The sequence below is a fragment of the Scyliorhinus canicula genome, chromosome 5 (genome assembly GCF_902713615.1).
Source record: "Scyliorhinus canicula chromosome 5, sScyCan1.1, whole genome shotgun sequence".
Classification (NCBI taxonomy): Eukaryota; Metazoa; Chordata; class Chondrichthyes; order Carcharhiniformes; family Scyliorhinidae; genus Scyliorhinus; species Scyliorhinus canicula.
In genome coordinates this window covers 84,435,134-84,454,848 of record NC_052150.1, presented here as the reverse complement: position 1 = coordinate 84,454,848, position 19,715 = coordinate 84,435,134, and positions in this window count along the sequence as shown.

Genomic DNA, 19,715 nt, shown 5'->3' with positions numbered 1-19,715 from the left:
AAGCTAACTGGCCTATAATTACTCGCTTTCTGCCTACCTCCTTTTTTAAACAGTGGTGTCACGTTTGCTAATTTCCAATCCACCGGGACCACCCCAGAGTCTAGTGAATTTTGAGAAATTATCACTAGTACATCTGCAATTTCCCTAGCCATCTCTTTTAGCACTCTGGGATGCATTCCATCAGGGCCAGGAATTTGTCTACCTTTAGCCCCATTAGCTTGCCCATCACTACCTCCTTAGTGATAACAATCCTCTCAAGGTCCTCACCTGTCATAGCCTCATTTCCATCAGTCACTGGCATGTTATTTGTGTTTTCCACCATGAAGACCGACCCAAAAAACCTGTTCCGTTCCTCAGCCATTTCCTCATCTCCCATTATTAAATCTCCCTTCTCATCCTCTAAAGGACCAATATTTACCTTAGCCACTCTTTTTTGTTTTATATATTTATAGAAACTTTTACTATCTGTTTTTATATTCTGAGCAGGTTTACTCTCATAATCTATTTTACTCTTCTTTATAGCTTTTTTAGTAGCTTTCTGTTGCCCCTAAAGATTTCCCAGTCCTCTAGTCTCTCACTAATCTTTGCCACTTTGTATGCTTTTTCCTTCAATTTGATACTCTCCCTTATTTCCTTAGATATCCATGGTCGATTTTCGCTCTCTTTACCGTCCTTCCTTTTTGTTGGTATAAACCTTTGCTGAGCACTGTGAGAAATTGCTTGGAAGGTTCTCGACCGTTCATCAACTGTTTCACCATAAAGTCTTTGCTCTCAGCCTACCTTAGCTAGCTCTTCTCTCATCCCTTTGTAATCTCCTTTGTTTAAGTACAAAACACTAGTGTTTGATTTTACCTTCTCACCCTCCATCAGTATTTTAAATTCCACCATATTGCAATCGCTCCTTCCGAGAGGATCCCTAACAATGAGATCATTAATCAATCCTGACTCATTACACGGACCAGATCTAGGACCGCTTGTTCCCTCGTAGGTTCCATTACATACTGTTCTAGGAAACTATCGTGGATGCATTCCATAAACCCCTCCTCAAGGCTGCCTTGACCGACCCCAGCCCAATGTCGGCATCTCCACATCTTGACTGACCTGGTTAAACCAATCGACATGTAGGTTAAAATCCCCCATGATAACCGCTGTACCATTTCTACATGCAACAGTTATTTCTTTGTTTATTGCCTGCCCCACCATAATGTGACTATTTGGTGGCCGATAGACTACTCCAATCAGTGGCTTTTTCGCCTTACTGTTCCTGATTTCCACCCAAAAGGATTCAGCCTTATCCTCCATAGCACCGATGTCATCCTTAAATAACAGAGCTATACCACCTCCTTTACCATCTCCTCTGTCTTTCTGAATAGTTTGATACCCTTAGAAATTTAACTCCAGTCGTGACCATCCTTTAACCATGTGTTAGTAATGGTCACTAAATCACAGTCATTCACGATGATTTGCGCTGTCAACTCATTTATCTTATTCCGAATACTACGAGCGTTCAGGTAAAGTACACTTATGTTGGCTTTTATACCTCTGTTTTGAATCTTAACACCTTGATCGGTAACCTCTACTAAGTTACTTTTCCTCTTAACTTTTCTCCTAATTTTACTTGTCGTTGAACCTATATCTTCATGTAACAAGCTACCGCGTCGCTTTCCATTTATGTTTTTACTACCCGTTTTATTCCTTTTAGTATCACTGAGCTCCCCTCAGTCACTGTACCTTGTACTGTCGCCCTTTTGATTTTTGACTATGGCTTCTCTGTCTTACACTTTCCCCCTCACTGCCTTTTGATTCTGTCTCTGTTTTACTACCTTCTGACTTCCTGCATCGGTTCCCATCCCCCTGCCACATTAGTTTAAACACTCCCCAACCGCTCTAGCAAATAGCCCCCCGAGGACATCAGTTCCAGTCCTGCACAGGTGTAACCCGTCCAGTTTGTAAAGTCCCACCTCCCCCAGAACCGGTCCCAATGCCCCAGGAATCTGAAATCCTCCCCCTGACACCATCCCTTCAGCCACGTTTTCATCCTATTTATCCTGTCATTTCTACTCTGACTAGCATGTGGCACTGGTAGTAATCCTGAGATCACTACCTTCGAGGTCCGATTTCTTAACTTCCTTCCTAGCTCCCTGTATTCTGCTTTTAGGACCTTATCTCTTTTGTTACCTATGTCATTTGTACCGATGTGTACCACCACCACTGGCTGTTCACCCTCCCCCTCGGAATGTCCTGTACCCGCTCCGAGATATCCTTGACCCTAGCACCAGGAAGGCAACATTCCGTCCTGGAGTCTTGTTTGCGGCCACAGAAATGCCTGTCTATTCCCCTTACAATTGAATCCCCTATAACTATTGCACTGTCACACTTCCCTCTGCAGCAGAACCAACCGTTGTGCCACGAGTTTGGCTGTTGCTGTTTTCCCCTGAGAGACCATTCCCCTCAACAGTATCCAAAGTGGTATATCTGTTCTGCAGGGGAATGGCCATAGGAGATTCCTGTACGACCTGCCTCGCACTCTTACTCTGATGGTCACCCATTCCCTTTCTGCCTGCGGAGTCTGAGCCTGCGGTGTGACCACCTCTCTATACGTGCTATCCATGATGCTCTCCGACTCGCAGATGCTCCACAGTGTCTCCAGCCGCTGCTCCAGCTCTGAAACTCGAGCTTCCAGGAGCTGTAACTGGAGACACTTCCTGCATACATGCTGACCCTGGGGACTGGCACTGCCCCAGCCTGCCACATGGAACAAGAGGAGCAGACCAGGCCTTGGAGCTGTCCTGCCATGATTTATTCCTTTAAATTAAACTTTTTATATTAAAATTTAGAAAGATGTTTTTGTGTTGGATTATATCCAATCTCCTGTATGCTATTTAATTAGCTATATCCCTGAGTATTTATCTTGCTTGATCTGACAACAAATTAAATAGTTAAATAAGAGGAATTCATCTGTGTGATATGTTGTGTATGGTCATACACCAACTGCACATACAGGAAGTGTAACTCCTTTAAGTTCATGGAATAGTCAAGCTCATGTGATGGTCACTACATAGTGTGCATGCAGTCAATAGCACTCAGCACAATGGGGGAGTCTACAATCCATAGAAATCCTTGCACTCACTCAGCTTGTTTGTCTATGGCAAGTGAGAATGATTCCATTCCTCTCCCCAGCAACTGTCTCAGGCTGAACCACACTTTCCGCACCACTGATATTGTATTTGACTCCAAGATAAGCTTTTGTTTATATATCCATGCCATTACTAAGAAAGTTACTTCCATCCCTATAACATCACCTGATTCCGACCCTGTACCAATAATCATGTGTTTTAAGCCTCAGAGAATACAGAGATGACACACTAGTTTCTATGTGTCGTGATGAAACCCTTATCCATGCAATTATTACGCCGAGACTAGACTATTCCATTTCTCGCCTGGTAAAAGCATACCTCCAATCCTCCACCCTCTAAAATTAACCTCAAACTAAATTCGGCTATCCATTTCGTAACTTGTAGCAAGAGTTTTGTTCATCCCTTATCCTGTGTTTGCTGATCTAGCTTGGCTGCTGACTGAGCAACACCTACATTTTATAATTTTCCTCATTTCCAAATTCCTCCTTGGCCTCTACCCTGTCCGATCACTGTAATCTTCTCCAGGTCCAGAATCCTCCAAGATACCTGCTCTCGTCTAACTCTGGCGTCTTGTACATCCCTGATTTTAATTGCACTACCATTGGTGGATGTGGCTTCAACTGCTGAGAGCCTAAAGTCTGGAATTCCCTGCCTAAGCTTTCCTCCTTGAAGATTTGCATCAAACCCACCTCTTTGACCAAAGGTTTTGATGATATGCCTCAATGTGTCCTTAAGTGTCTAGTAAAATGGTACCGCACAGCCAAATTAAGTTCCCATTGTGTGGGGGCTCTGAGGTAATGCAACAAGATGCTTAGATCGAAATATTCACTTATTCTGTAGTGCATGTCATGTTCATCCATTCAGCCTGTGCATGTGGACCTGTATTGGCACCAGGTTTGGCAATCATTCCTTATCCCCCACTATCCCTTCTTTCTGTCACTAACTTCAGCCCAACAAATATTTGATTGATTGATTGACTGATTTATTGCCACATGTACCAAAATACAGTGAAAATTTTTCTACGGCCAAGGGAACGTACACAGTAGACAAAAAGAATAATCAATAAAGTACATCAGTAAACAGTGATTGGCTATAGTGCAGAACAAGGGCCAAACAAAGCAAATGCACGAGCAAGAGCAGCATAGGGCGTTGTGAATAGTGTTATTACAGGGAACAAATCAGTCTGAGGGAGAGTCATTGAGGAGGCTAGTAGCTATGGGGAAGAAGCTGTTCCAATGTCTGGATGTGCGGATCTTCAGACTTTTGTATCTTCTGCCTGATGAAAGGGTCTGGAAGAAGGCAAAGCCTGGGTGTGAGGGATCACTGTAAGAAGTCTTACAACACCAGGTTAAAGTCCAACAGGTTTGTTTCAAACACGAGCTTTCGGAGCGCAGCTCCTTCCTCAGGTGAATGGCAAGGTATGTTCCAGAAACATTTATATAGACAAAGTCAGAGATGCTGGACAATGCTTGGAATGCGAGCATTTGCAGGTAATCAAATCATTACAGATCCAGGGAGAGGGATAATCACAGGTTAAAGAGGTGTGAATTGTCTCAAGCCAGAACAGTTGGTGGGATTTTGCAAGTCCAGGCCAGATGGTGGGGGGTGGATGTAATGCGACATGAATCCAAGATCCCTGTTGAGGCCGCACTCATGCGTGCGGAACTTAGCTATAAGTTCTTGCTCAGCAATTCTGCGTTGTCGGGTGTGCTGAAGACCACCTTGGAGAACGCTTACCCGGAGATAAGAGGCTGAATGCCCTTGACTGCAATCAAGGATCACTGACAGTGCTGTCTGCCTTTCCTGGGCAGTGGGAGGTGGAGGCAGAATCAATGGGAGGGTGGCAAGCTTGTGTGATGCGTTGGGCTGAGTTCACCACACTCTGCAGTTTCTTGCGATCTTGGACCAAGCAGCTGACATACTGAGCTGTGATGCAGCCGGATAGGAAGCTCTCTTTCGCACATCTTTAGAAGTTTGTGAGAGTCGATGCAGACATGCCAAATTTCTTTAGCTTTCATAGGAAGTAGAGATGTTGTTGGGCTTTCTGAAAATGAAAATCGCTTGTTGTCACGAGTAGGCTTCAATGAAGTTACTGTGAAAAGCCCCTAGTCGCCACATTCCGGCGCCTGTCCGGGGAGGCTGGTACGGGAATTGAACCGTGCTGCTGGCCTACTTGGTCTGCTTTAAAAGCCAGCGATTTAGCCTGGTGAGCTAAACCAGCCCCGTTCACGTTGACTGCTGCATCAACGTGAACGGACCAGGACAGACTGTTGGTGATGGTGACCCCCAGGAACTTAAAGCTATCGACCATCTCCACTTCAGAGCCATTGATGCAGATGGGGTGATGGGGGTGGGGGGTGTCATGCTATGCTTCCTGAAGTCGGTGATTAGTTCCTTGGTTTTGCCGACATTTAGAGAGAGGTTGTTTTTGGTACACCATACAACCAAGTGATCTTTCTCCCTTCTGCAGTCTGATTCGTCATTTGAGATACGACCCACCAGTCGTATCATCCGCAAATTTATAGATTAAATTGGAGTTGAATCTTGTCACACAGTCGTGTGTGTATAGAGAGTACACTAGAGGAATGAGCACACATTCTTGCGGGGCCCCGATGTTGAGGATTATTGTGGAGGAGGTTTAGTTACCTATCCTGACAGATTGCAGTCTGTTGGTGAGGAAGTCGAGGATCAAGCTGCACAGGGAGGAGTCTAATCCAGGATTGCAGAGTTGGGTTATTAGTTTTGTCGGGATAATGGTGTTGAAGGCAGAGCTGTAGTCTATGAACAGCAGTCTGACTTAGGTGTCCTTGTTGTCAAGGTGTTTGAGTGGTGATTGTAGGGCCAGGGAGATAGTATCTGCTATGGACCGGTTGCAGCGATAGGCGTACTGCAATGGATTGAGACCCTCTGGGAGACTGCCGTTGATCCGCCTCATAACTAGCCGCTCGAAGTATTGCATGATAACAGATGTCTGCAGTTTGAAACAACAGTTCTCCAACTCTGGCCTCTTGCACATCCCCAGTTTTGATGGCTTCACATTGGTGGCAGTGCCTTCAGCTGTCCAGCCAGTAAGCTCTTGATTTCTTTCCCCCCAAGACCCCTCCGTATCTTGATATTGCTCTGCTCATTGCGGATGCTCCTTAAATCCTAGCTCTTCGACTAAGCTATATATCTCTTTCTGAGGCTCATTGTTAAAATTTGTTTGACAAATTACATATGAAGCAGCTTGAGATGGGTCACGACATTAAAGGCTTAATGCTTGTTTTACTGTTGGTTGAGGTTTTACAGGTCCCATTTGTAAAATGACACAACCCTTTCAAAAGACCTGAACTTACTGTATGTTAAATATGAAGTATTGTTTATTTGAGCTGCATCACCTTTTGTAGAAAGACAGCCTAATTTATATTTATTTGTTCATTGCAGTTTCTACCAATAATTTATTCAATAGGCAGAGTAAAGCTTCAGGGACTAATTAAAGTTTAAGTTACATCTTCATGCAGATCATTTTTTGACTGATGCTGTTATGCATGAAGAAGTATACAAATGTTTATTGAAAAAGTCACATGCAAATTCCCACTTTGAAGATTAGGTGCATTTATGACAATTTCCAGTCAACATTGCATTTGTGGAATTTTGCAGCTCTTGGGATGAATTTTGGTTGGGGGGGGGGGGGGGGATTGCTCACCCCCTCCTGGTAGGAAAGTCAGTCTTCAGTCATCTGACTTTAAAATAGCCTTTCCCGCAGCAATGATACACTGGGATCAGCCTCAACAAATTGAGAGTGGGACTTACGTCCCCAGGAAAAGGAAGTCCTGCCCTCAAGAGCAAAGTGATGCCAGCACTCAGTCGTGCCACAGCTGTGACTACAAGGAGTCCTGAGAAGGAAGAACATGGATTTACAGGTAAGCCCAGGGTGCTTGGCTTTGTTCCATCTTCACCTGTCCAATGTATTATAGTGGTAGAGGTAGAATGAGACCATTAACTGCCCATTAATTGGTTAAGGGTCTCACTAGGCCTAAGGGTGTGCAGGTGGGCTGATACCTTACCCACCCACAATATTATGGGGACAGCACAGGAGGTAGGTGGGAAGGCAGTGAGCTGCCCACTCATAATATTTTAGGTGCCCCCCAGCCTTCATATATGCTGGTAGGGAGCTGTAAAATTCCCTCTCCACATTTGAAAACACGTCAATCTCATTTTAACACTATTGTAGTTACTTTAATTACTTTAGTTACTTTCTACCCAAAGTTATAACTTAGAAGATAAAAGGTGAGAGTTTAACGCACCCCGCAGTGGTAAATATATAGGCTGGAGGGTAAAATCCTACCTGGATACTTATCAGTTTTCCTGAACCATTGCCTGATGATATTTCAGATTTAGGACAGACATTACACCCAGTTGCCAAGGATATCATCGTCCAATGACGTTACGCGAATCACAATACAATTTGTATTCAAAACTGCTAAAATGCTGCCCAGTAAAACGCGGTGGCACTGAGGGCTAGATTTTTGCCACGGAGATGGGAAAAGAGCCAAGTCGGTTTCTGTGTCGGAAACCACATCTGGTTGGAAACCAACTGAAGATCAAATTTTCACATAAAGGTGGCCTTAACCCTCTTTGGGTTTCTTGTCCAATTAAAGCTGGAGAGGGCAGGAACAGAGGCAGGTCAGATGAATTCAGGAACTCATCTCAGCACTCCATGGCAGCATCACTGAGGCTGCTGGTTGTCCTGAGGGAGAGAGTTTATGCCAAACTCTTTCACTGCACCACAGGGAAGCAAGATGCCTGGCACTCATGAGAGAGTGACAAGAGGCCACTTGTCATGCAACAGGCCGGGGCTCCTCTGTTCTGCATCGTCTCTCTCTCTGCCTCCAATTCCTCCTCCTTTTCCTCCAATGAGAGCCACATTATGGAAAGTGGAGCAGACCACCACGATGACCGAGGCTCTTGCAGGAGGGTATTATGGGGCTTAACCGGACCCCAACAAGCACAGGACCCAGTGTCCTGTGAGCCTGAGATGCCCCATGAGTTATGAATTTGATGTTGTTTAGCTTTTGCAGAGAGAGCATCTGTCAACAGGCTGATGCACCAATATGCAACTGCTTGTGAGATGCCCCAGTGGTTCACAGTGACAGGTATCTGTGACTATCTATCTAGAGAATTGCTGACTACTTTAGCACTGGTTCTCAGTAATATACAAGCTTCTGCACCTCTGCCTATAGATCCTGTGCTCAATTAGTGGCTGCTTCTCCTTCATGCCCCTCACTCCTCTCTTCTGGCTTCCTGATGCCTGGTGCTCGGCCCTTCCAGTGCATGCTGCTGCTCCTCATCTCCAATGGACTCTATTTCTAAGGGTCCAGCACCCATTTCCAGCTTCACTCTCAGCTGGAGTCCAAACAACTGTGCCAACTCACAGAAAGAACCATTACTATAACCACTTAAACATGTCAAAACAGAACCCCATTGAGATAATCTTTTTAGGAGTCTGGGGCTTTTGGCCAAGCTTGAGTGCAGTGCCAATTTTATTAAACATACTGTGTATGTAATTGAATATAAACATACACTTAAAAGGTGCTACTTATAAAATGACCTATTAGCGATTGATAGATTCAAATGTGTTACAGTTCCGAACTCAGCATCTTAGGCCTTTACAATCCAAATATCATTACAAAGTGCAAATTTGTACACATTTCTCTTTCTCATTCCACATGGCAATGCACAATGTTTGGTATGGCCTAATTATATAGAAATTAAAATGGAGCTCCATAAGCGGGAATTTAATAGGCTTATTCTTAATCAATTACGTTAATTACAAGTTCTTTTTCTGTAGATCTGTACATGTGTTATCTTATTGAAAGTTTCACTCATTATTTATAATTGTTATTCCAGTGAGTGAAACCTTTACAGGGAAAAAATAACTTGTGCAGCATCGCTAATGTTGATTCCTCAGGCGGAAGACAGCACCACAGGGCTCTACCTCACTGACATTAGTGGAGAGATCCGTGGATTGTACAGGTAGTGATCCCCAGCACATTCTGACCTTAGGAATTGACATAGTCTGTGTAATGTTGCTTGAAGCTGTGCTCTGTGAACAAATTATTCCCACTTACTTATAAATCTTTTTTTAATGCAGTACATTTCCTTCCTTTCAGTCAATCCAAACGTTTCTCTTTGCATAGCTAATTGCTTATCCTGCACTTGTTAAAACCAATTAAAGTTCTCTGTGGTATACACTAGTATATCTTTAAATTAGGTTCACTGAAGTGATTAAACTTACCATTGCTTTAAGGGCAGCTCTGGCTCAATAGCCTGATAGAGCTTTAAATTGACTTACTTCTGTGTTTGGCAATCAAAGGCTAAAGTTCACTGTTAATACAATAGAAAGAGAAATCAATAGCAGTATAATTTTAGCGGACTTGTGGAACAGTCTGATTAACCCTTTCCAGCAACACTCACAGCCCAAGTGTGCACCAGCTTTCAGGTAAATCCAGATCACATTTAATTATTGGATAAGTAATAGACTCACCAGGTAGCTCATTGATATCTAACATGTAGAAGGTTGTTATTGAAGAAAATTAATCTAAATGGGACCTAGTCATGAATGGAATTTCACAGGTTCTGGGTTGGGATTGTTGCTGTTCCCTATTTTTATTCATTATTTAGATGTGGGCATAACTGTAATAGTTCATGAAAACATGCACACCAGTGAATAGCCAATTTAGGGGAGTGAACCCATATGTGGCAGCTTTAAATATGAACAAATGCATGTCATAAATTTGTGGTTGGAAGATTATACAGGGATACATATGGATTAAGGATTAAGAGTAAAGAAAGAGTTTGCATTTATATAGCGCCTTTCACAACCTCAGGGCATCCCATAACACATTACAGAGTAGTATTTCATCACTCGCCAAAGGTACATAAGCAGTATTAAGTCACTGAAGTAAAATCATGTAGAGTTTTGGTTGTATTGAAGTGTTGGGCACTGTGGACTTGTGAAGCAGGCATATGCCACCAACACTGAAGAAGGTTCAACACTATTTTATTAACTCTTATAAAATACTAGACATACTACAACTGTGGGTTTACACAATGCTAGTTTAACTAGAGACCTGTGCCTGTCCGAATCAGTTGAATCTCTCAGCACGTGGTGTGAGTTTGTACTGTACTTGATGAGCTCTTGTGCTTCTGAGAGGCAGCATCCAGAATGAGCGGGAAAAGTGATGCTAACTGGTGATTGGCTGCGGTGTTTGTGCATGTTGATGGTCCTAGTTGTGGTGAATGTAATTCACACTGTAATATATATACCATATTATTGTAAGCGCAGTTGCGTTGCCCGACCACTAGGGGGAGTAGCGCTGGGAATGCATAGGAGTTTGTACAGGGCTCCACCCTTGGCTCCGCCACAGCTCCTCCCCTGGACTGCTGTATAAAGATCGATGCCCAGAGGCAGCCGACCAGTTCATCCAGGGTTCATCGTGTTACAGGCTGGCTCTGTTGTAAGTAGATTAAAACCACTGTTCATATCTTAAAGCACATGTCTCGTGAATTGATGATCTCATCAATTTAATCCACTTAAGAAACAGTAAGGAACAATCATGGAATCAGCCCTCAAGCCTGAGCGACTGGAACTCGACCCACAGGATGCAGAGGCAAAAGAAATCTTTTTGCATTGGCTCCGATGTTTTAAAGCCTACCTGGCTGAAGGAAGCACAGCTGAAACGACGGAGGAGCAGAAAATTAGCCTACTGCACGCGAGGGTAAACCACAGAATTTCCACTCAACTAAACTGTACCGGCTCATATACTGAAGCCCTAGCGCTACTCGACAAAATGTATGTGAGGCCTGTAAATGAGGTCTACGCGCAACACGTGTTTACTACTCGCCGCCAGCGGCCTACGGAATCACTCGTAGAATTCCTCACAGAACTAAAAACTCTATCTCGGGACTGTAACTATCAGGCTGTAACTGCTGCAGAGAATAGAGAACTTGCTGTCCGCGATGTCTTTGTTGTCGGCCTGAGATCAAATTACTTGTGCCAGCGACTGCTGGAAAAGGGGGCCCAAAATCTTGAAGATACTGTTGAACTTGCTACGACTATGGAGGTCTCATTTCGCAGCCTCACCTCGTTCCCCGCGACCCCGTCATGGGCCCCCGACCAGCGACTCCCCCAGGCCTCTATGATCCCCTCACTGAGGAGCCTTTGGACCTCCGATCGGATGAACACCCTATCCTGCAGGCTGTATCGCCTATTTTATTAACTCTTATAAAATTACTAGACATACTACAACTGTGGGTTTACTCGATGCTAGTTTAATTAGAGACCTGTGCCTGTCCGAACCAGCTGAATCTCTCAGCACGTGGTGTGAGTTTGTACTGTACTTGGTGAGCTCTTGTGCTTCTGAGAGGCAGCATCCAGAATGAGCGGGAAAAGTGATGCCCTCTATCTTTATAGTACGTGTGTTCTAATTGTTGATTGGCTGCGGTGTTTGTGCATGTTGATTGGTCCTAGTGTATGTCCATCAGTGTGTGTCTGCACCATGATATACTGGTGTATATTATGACAGTATCAATAGGAACACTGGTTACAAAACAAAGACTGCTTTATTTCGGCTGTATGAAACTTTCGTAAGTGCAGTCAAAGTATTGTATTGAGTTTTAGCCGCTACACACAGTGATCGATTAAGATCTGCAGAAGGTAGAGAGAGGATCAATATGAGAAGTTACGGTCCACTGAGTGTTCTGGAGCTTTTCTTGACTGCATTAATGAATCTAGTCAAAGTTTCTCTGTTTTTTATTTTGATATTGGTCCATCAACCATGCAGGCCAGTACCACCGTGCATCTTGTCTTCTCATGTCCTGTCATTTTCACTACTATTTACAAACCTTTCCACAGTTTGGCTGCTGGACATATTGAAATTCGATCATGAACGCTTCATCTATGTTGCTCATGAATTTAGTGGGTCCTTCAACAAACCATTCTGGGATCATTTCTGTGGCAAATGGAACAGGTAGATGGTTGCAGAGGAAAAACCCTTCAATAAAGAATGGAAATATGCATGCTGCCCTGCTTGGTGTTTTATGTAATTTTATCATCAAATGATATTAGTACACTATGGTAGTCGGTATTAGAGGTATTACGGTACCTAGGTTGATGCTGTAAGATCATTGGTGTGGGAGGTACCTGAGACAGTAAGATCATTGGTGAAGCCTGCCTGCTGTCCGCCCAGTAAGGCGGAGTATAAGAGTCTGTTTCTCCCTAGCTGCTGCATTCTGTACCTGCGCTGCTGGGGGAAACATCTAGTCCAAAAGCCTTCAATTGTCATCCAATCTCGCTTCTGGAGTCATTGATTGAGCATCAATTTATTGGACTAGATTTTGAAGAATGGAGCTCCGCATCAAGCCGGAGTGTCTGCAACTTAGCCTCCATGCGGCAAACTCAGCGGCAACCTTCAAACACTGGCTGGCATGCTTTAACGGGTACCTCAGGACGGCCACGACTACACCCACGGAGGACCAGAAACTGCAAGTTCTCCACTCGAGGGTGAGCCCAGAGATCTACACGCTCATCGAGGATGCGGACGATTTCGAGGCCGCGATGGCCCTGTGGAAAGGACACTACATTTGCCCAGTAAATCAGGTTTATGTCCGGCATCTGCTAGCGACAAGGCGACAAATCCCAGGGGAATCGCTAGACAAATTCTACCGCGCACTTCTGGTACTAGGTAGGAACTGTGACTATCCGCAAGTTTCAGCCAGCGACCACACGGAACTTTTAATCCGGGACGCATTCGTTGCAGGTATGCGGTCCCCCAAATCCGTCAGTGGCTGCTGGAGAAAGAGACACTCGGCCTCAAGGAGGCATGGGCCCTCGCTAGCTCCCTAGATGTGGCCTCCCGCAATGCCCGCGCGTACATCCCCGAACGCGCGGCAGCCCCATGAGTAGCGTGGAACCCACCCTCGGCCGACCCCGATGCATCCCCCCACAAGCTTGTGCCGCGCGGCTGCCAGGCAACCCCGGGGGGGGGGGGGGGGGGGGGGGGGGTAGGGGGCGCTGCTATTTTTGCGGGCAAGCCAAGAACCCCCGGCAACGCTGCCCGACCCGTTCCTCCATTTGCAAAGGCTGTGGCAAAAAGGGGCATTTCATGGCGGTATGCCAGGCCCAGGCGGTCGCCGTTGTCTCCGGGAGCGAACCAGGGCCGCCGCCACAACTCTCTCCGCAGGCCACGTGCGGCCCGTGGGCGCCGCCATCTTCAATTTCCCGAGCCACATGCGGGCCCTGGGCGCCGCCATCTTGTTCCCCAGGGACCACGTGCGATGCGTGGGCGCCGCTATCTTGCCCACCCCCAGCCATGTGCGACCCGTGGGCACCGCCATCTTGGCTGGAGTCTCAGGACCCCGATTCAGATGACCGCACACCGCCCAAGGAAAATCTTCAGCTTCTACCACGACTCGCCTCAGTGACCCTGGACCAGTCTCGGCCTCAAACTCTCTCGACCGCGACGATGACCGTGCTCATCAATGGGCACGAAACATCCTGCCTGATCAACTCCGGGAGCACAGAGAGCTTCATACACCCCAACACGGTAAGGTGCTGTTCTCTTCCTATGCACCCAGTTAATCAAGAATCTCCCTGGCCTCCGGGTCTCACTCTGGAGAGGTCAAGGGGTTCTGCGTAGCTAACCTCACGGTCCAGGGAAGAGAATTTAAGAATTTCCGACTCTACATCCTCGCTCACCTCTGCGCTGCCACGCTCCTGGGATTGGACTTCCAATGCAACCTCCAGAGCTTAACCTTTAACTTTGGCAGCCCTATACCCCCTCACTGTCTGCAGCCTCGCAATCCTCAAGGTCGACCCGCCTTCACTTTTTGCAAACCTCACCCCGGATTGCAAACCCGTCGCCACCAGGAGCAGACGGTACAGTACCCAGGACCGGACCTTCATTAGGTCGGAAGTCCAGCGGTTACTGAAAGAAGGTATTATCAAGGCTAGCAACAGCCCCTGGAGAGCTCAAGTAGTGGTTGTAAAGACCGGGGAGAAGCACAGGATGGTCATCGATTATAGTCAGCACCGACCGTCTCGGCAACGTAGTGCATGATGGAGTCATAGGCCCAGATCCCGAACGCATTCGCCCCCTCATGGAGTTTCCCCTCCCCCACTGCTGCAAGGCCCTGAAACGCTGCCTGGGGTTTTTTTCATATTACGCCCAGTGGGTCCCCAATTATGCGGACAAGGCCCGCCCATTAATCCAATCCACGGTTTTCCCCCTGCCGGCAGAGACCCGCCAAGCCTTCAGCCTCATAAAGGCGGTTATTGCAAAGGCCACGATGCACGCAGTCGATGAATCCCTTCCCTTCCAAGTCGAGAGCGATGTTCTGGCGGCCGCCCTCAACCAAGCGGGCAGGCCCATGGCCTTTTTCTCACACACGCTCCATGCTTCAGAAATCTGTCATTCCTCCGTTGAAAAGGAGGCCCAGACCATAGTAGAAGCTGTACGGCACTGGAGGCATTACCTGGCTGGCAGGAGATTCACGCTCCTCACTGACCAACGGTCGGTAGCTTTCATGTTCGATAATGCACAGCGGGGCAAGATAAAGAATGATAAGATCTTACGGTGGAGGATCGAGCTCTCCACCTACAACTACGAGATCTTGTATCCTCCTGGGAAGCTAAACGAGCCTCCTGATGCCCTATCCCGCGGCACATGTGCCAACGCACAAGTGGACGAACTCCGGGCCCTCCATGAGGACCCCTGCCACCCTGGGGGTCACTCGATTCTTCCATTTTATCAAGACAGGAGCTGGATCTGACCTACTCCATCGAGGAGGTCAGGACCGTCACCAGGAACTGCCAAATCTGCACGGAGTGCAAGCCGCACTTCTACAGGCCAGAGAAAGCACACCTGGTAAAGGCTTCCCGTCCCTTTGAACGCCTCAGTATGGACTTCAAAGGGCCCCTCCCCTCCACCGACTGCAACACGTACTTCCTGAACGTGATTGACGAGTACTCCCGGTTCCCATTCGCCATCTCCTTCCCCGACATGACCACAGCCACCGTCATAAAAGCCCTCCACAGTATCTTTACCCTGTTCGGTTTCCCCGCCGACATACACAGCGATAGGGGGGTCCTCCTTCATGAGTGACGAACTGCGTCAATTCCTGCTCAGCAAGGGCATTGCCTCGAGCAGGACGACCAGTTATAACCCCCGGGGAAACGGACAGGTAGAGAGGGAGAACGGAATGGTCTGGAAGACCGTCCTACTGGCACTACGGTCCAGGAATCTCCCAGTCTCCCGCTGGAGAAAGAGACAATAGCTACTGAAGTACCACCCGGACCATGGCATACTGTGGGAACCACTTTATTCACACACAAGAAAGAATGGTCTCATAGTCACAGTACTACTCAAAGTTTCCTTTTATCTGGAATATGAAAAACTTGAGGGCCGCAACAATCCTCTCGGTATTACAAGTTATGTTTGCTGAGCAATGGATTCCTGAAAGATTAATATGTGATAATGGCGCCCAGCTCACATCCTGAGAAATTAATGAATTCGCTGAGCAGTATGTGTTCAACATCATCACCCCGTAACCCTCAAGGATATGGGTTTATAGAAAGACACATCCAGATGGTCAAAATAATCCTTACGCAATGCGGACAGGCAAAGGAAGACAAACTTTGCCTTATTGTCACTTTGATCCACACATCTCATGGCTGACATGAAATCACCTGCAATGTTTCTGAATGGAAGAAAATCTAACACTACTCTGCCAAGCAAAGTACATCCTCCAAGTGATGAGAAGGAAGTGAGACACTGAAGCAAATGAAAGCGGTAAGAACTTCAACAAACGTGCAAAATCCCTGCTGCACAGCACCAGGGATCCCGGTTCACGAGTGACTGACTGTCTGGAGTTTGCACTTTCTCCCCATGTCTGCGCGGGTTTCCTCCAGGTGCTTTGGTTTCCTCCCACAGTCCAAAGATGGCGAGGTTAGGTGGATTGGCAATACTAAATTACCCCTTAGTGTTCAAAGATGTATAGGTTAGGAGACTTCCGGTGTGCAGCATGACGTGAGTGAGCACACAGTGGCAGCTCCTGCCCAAGGTTACAGAAAAGAGCTCTTTTTTGGGCGGCACGGGTTGGAATTTCGATGAAAAGCCGTTGGTGAATGTTCAAGGAGTACTTTCCCCCAGGAATAGTATGTTTCTGGGTTATCAGACCCTCAGAAACAGTGCAAGTTTGGGCGGAAGCAGCAGCAAACAAGAGCCTCTACAAGCAGGCAGGCGGGGGAAGGGCCAGCTCAGATTTCTCAAGCTGACTTGAGGGCCTTTATGAAAGCTGAATTCTAGCAGCAGTCGACGCTGTCCCGACGAATCCCAGTGGGGGAAGGTGTCTAGAGGAGCATTCCCCATAATTTATGGTGCTCACCCGGAGTGGGGCAAAGGAAAAAGCTGCAGCAGCTCCCCAAGAAAAGCAGGGGAAGAAAGACAAAATGGCGGCTGGCGGAACACCCGAGGACTGGTGGAAGTGGGCGCAGGAGCAGCAGGCCTCTCTTCTGCGCTGTTTTGCGGAGCTGAAGGCTGAGTTGCTGGACTCCCTGAATGCAACTACAAACAAGCTGCTTGGGACCCAGGCGGCACAGGAGGTGTCGATTCGGGAGTTGCAGCAGCAGGCCGCTGAGAGGGAGGAGGAGGCCGTGGTCCTCGTGGGGAAAGTGGAGTTGCACGAGGCACTTCACAAAAAGTGGCAAGACCGCTTGGAGGAGCTGGACGTTCGCACGAGGCGAAAGAATTTGAGGTTCCTGGGCCTGGCGGAGGGGCTGGAGGGGTCGGATCTCCCGGCGTATGTGACCACGATGTTGAGCTCGTTGATGGGAGCGGGGTCCTTCCATTTGCCCCTGGAGCTTGAGGGAGCTCATCCAGTGATGGCCAGGAGGCCTAAGGCAAATGAACCCCCGCGGGCGGTGCTGGTGCGGTTCCATCGGTTTAGTGACCGGGAGTGTGTGCTGCGCTGGGCCAAGAAAGAGAGGAGCAGCAAGTGGGAGAATTCGGTGGTGCGAATCTACCAGGACTGGGGTGCGGAGGTGGCAAAGCGGCGGGCCGGGTTCAACCGGACGAAGGCGGTGCTGCATGCCAAGCAGGTCAGATTTGGAACGCTGCAGCCTGCGCGTCTGTGGGTGACATATAAGGACCGGCACCACTACTTCGAGTCCCCGGAGGAGGCGTGGGCCTTTGTACAGGCGGAGAAACTGGACTCGAACTAGGGTCTGGAGACACACTATGGCCGTTGCTGTTTTCGCTGTTGCTGTTCTTCAATTTTGACAGGTGTTATTTTTATGCTGGTTTTCTTTTTGCTCTGTTTCCGGGTGGGTTTGTCTGTTGGGTATGGGTGTGGGGTATGTGGGGAACGTTGGGGGTATGTGCTTTATATGTTCTCTTCTGTACGGGGCTGGGGGTTGGGGTGAAACTGGATTTTGAGGAGCTGTGTCAGAAAGGTGGGGTGTGGCAGTGTGAAAGCGCGGGCTTTCCTCTGGATGTCCGTGCTGCGGGGCGGGGGGGGGCGGAGCTGGAGGTGGGGGCGTGGCCTTCACTGGTTTTCTTTCCCCCGCTGAAGCGGAGTCAAGGAGGTGTGGCAAGAGGGGGATGACCCCATGCCGGGAGGAGATGGGTTTTGGCGGGAGCTGTCGGGTCAGCAGAAGTCAGCTGACTCACGGAAGTACCATGGAGGGTGCGTCGCGGCTAGGAGGGGTCCTAGCCTGGGGGGGTGGGGGGGGATACCGGGTTGCTGCTGGAATGGCCAGGAAGGAGCTGGTGTAGGCCGGGGGGGTAGAGGAGAGGCGTTATCGCCATGGGGAACGGGTCAGGCGGGGCGAGCTGGCCTGGGGCGAGCAGTCGATAAGCTATGGCTAGCCGGCAGGGGAGAGGGGCAGGTTGCCCTCTGATCCGGCTGATTACCTGGAATGTGAGGGGACTGAATGGGCCGGTTAAGAGAACTAGGGTATTTTCTCATCTGAAGGGGCTGAAGGCGGACGTGGCTATGCTCCAGGAGACCCACTTGAAGGTGGCGGACCAGGTTCGTCTGAGGAAGGGGTGGGTGGGGCAGGTTTTTCACTCAGGATTGGATGCGAAGAACCAGGGGGGTGGCGATTCTGGTGGGGAAGAGGGTGGCGTTCGAGGTGGCTGAGGTGGTGTCAGACAAGGAGGGCAGATATATTATGGTGAAGGGTAGGCTGCAAGGAGAGAAGGTGGTGCTGGTAAATGTATATGCCCCGAATTGGGATGATGCCGGCTTCATGAGGCGCTTGTTGGGCCGCATTCCGGACCTGGAGGCGGGGGGCCTGATCATGGGGGTAGACTTTAACACAGTGCTGGATCCCCCACTGGACCGGTCCAGTTCAAGGATGGGTAGGAGACCGGCGGCGGCCAAAGTGCTGAGGGGGTTTATGAACTAGATGGGAGGGGTGGATCCCTGGAGGTTTGGGAGGCCGAGAGCGCGGGAGTTTTCCTTTTTCTCCCATGTCCATAGGGTTTATTCCCGAATAGATTTTTTCATCCTGAGCAGGGGATTGATCCCGAAGGTGCAGGATGCAGAGTATTCGGCCATAGCGATTTCAGACCATGCTCCGCACTGGGTTGATCTGGAGTTGGGGGAGGCGCGGGACCAGCGTCCGCTCTGGCGCCTGGATGTGGGGCTGCTGGCTGATGAGGAGGTGTGTAGGAGGGTCCGGGGAAGTATTGAGGGGTATCTGGATACCAACGACACGGGGGAGGTCCGGGTGGGGATGGTCTGGGAGGCTCTGAAAGCAGTGATCCGGGGGAGCTGATCTCCATCCGGGCCCATAGGGAAAGGAGGGAGAGGAAGGAGAGGGAGAGACTGGTGAGGGAGCTCCTGGATGTGGACAGGAGATACGCGGAGGCACCGGAGGAGGGGTTGCTGGTGGAACGGCGTAGTTTGCAGGCCAAATTTGACTTGTTGACCACCAGAAAGGCGGAGACACAGTGGAGGAGGTCGCAGGGCGCGGTATATGAGTATGGGGAGAAGGCGAGCAGGATGTTGGCGCATCAGCTCCGCAGGTGAGATGCGGCTAGGGAAATTGGTGGAGTGACGGATAGGGGTGGGAATGTAGTGAAGAAGGGGACAGAAGTAAATGGGGTCTTTAGGGACTTCTACGAGGAACTGTACCGGTCAGAACCTCCAATGGGGAGAGGGGGGATGGAGAGCTTCATGAACAGGCTATGTTTCCCAAGGGTTCAAGAGGAGCTGGTAGAGGGGCTGGGGGCGCCGATAGAGTTGGAGGAGCTAGTCAGGGGGATTGGACAAATGCAGTCAGGTAAGGCACCGGGGCCGGACGGGTTCCCGGTGGAATTTTATAAAAGGTATGCGGATCTGGTGGGCCCTGTGTTGGTGCGAGCCTTCAATGAGGCATGGGAGGGGGGGGCTTTGCCCCCGACGATGTCGCGGGCACTGATCTCTCTGATCCTGAAGCGGGATAAGGACCCCTTGCAGTGTGGATCATACAGGCCTATCTCGCTCCTCAATGTTGACGCTAAGTTGCTGGCGAAGATCCTGGCCACCAGGATA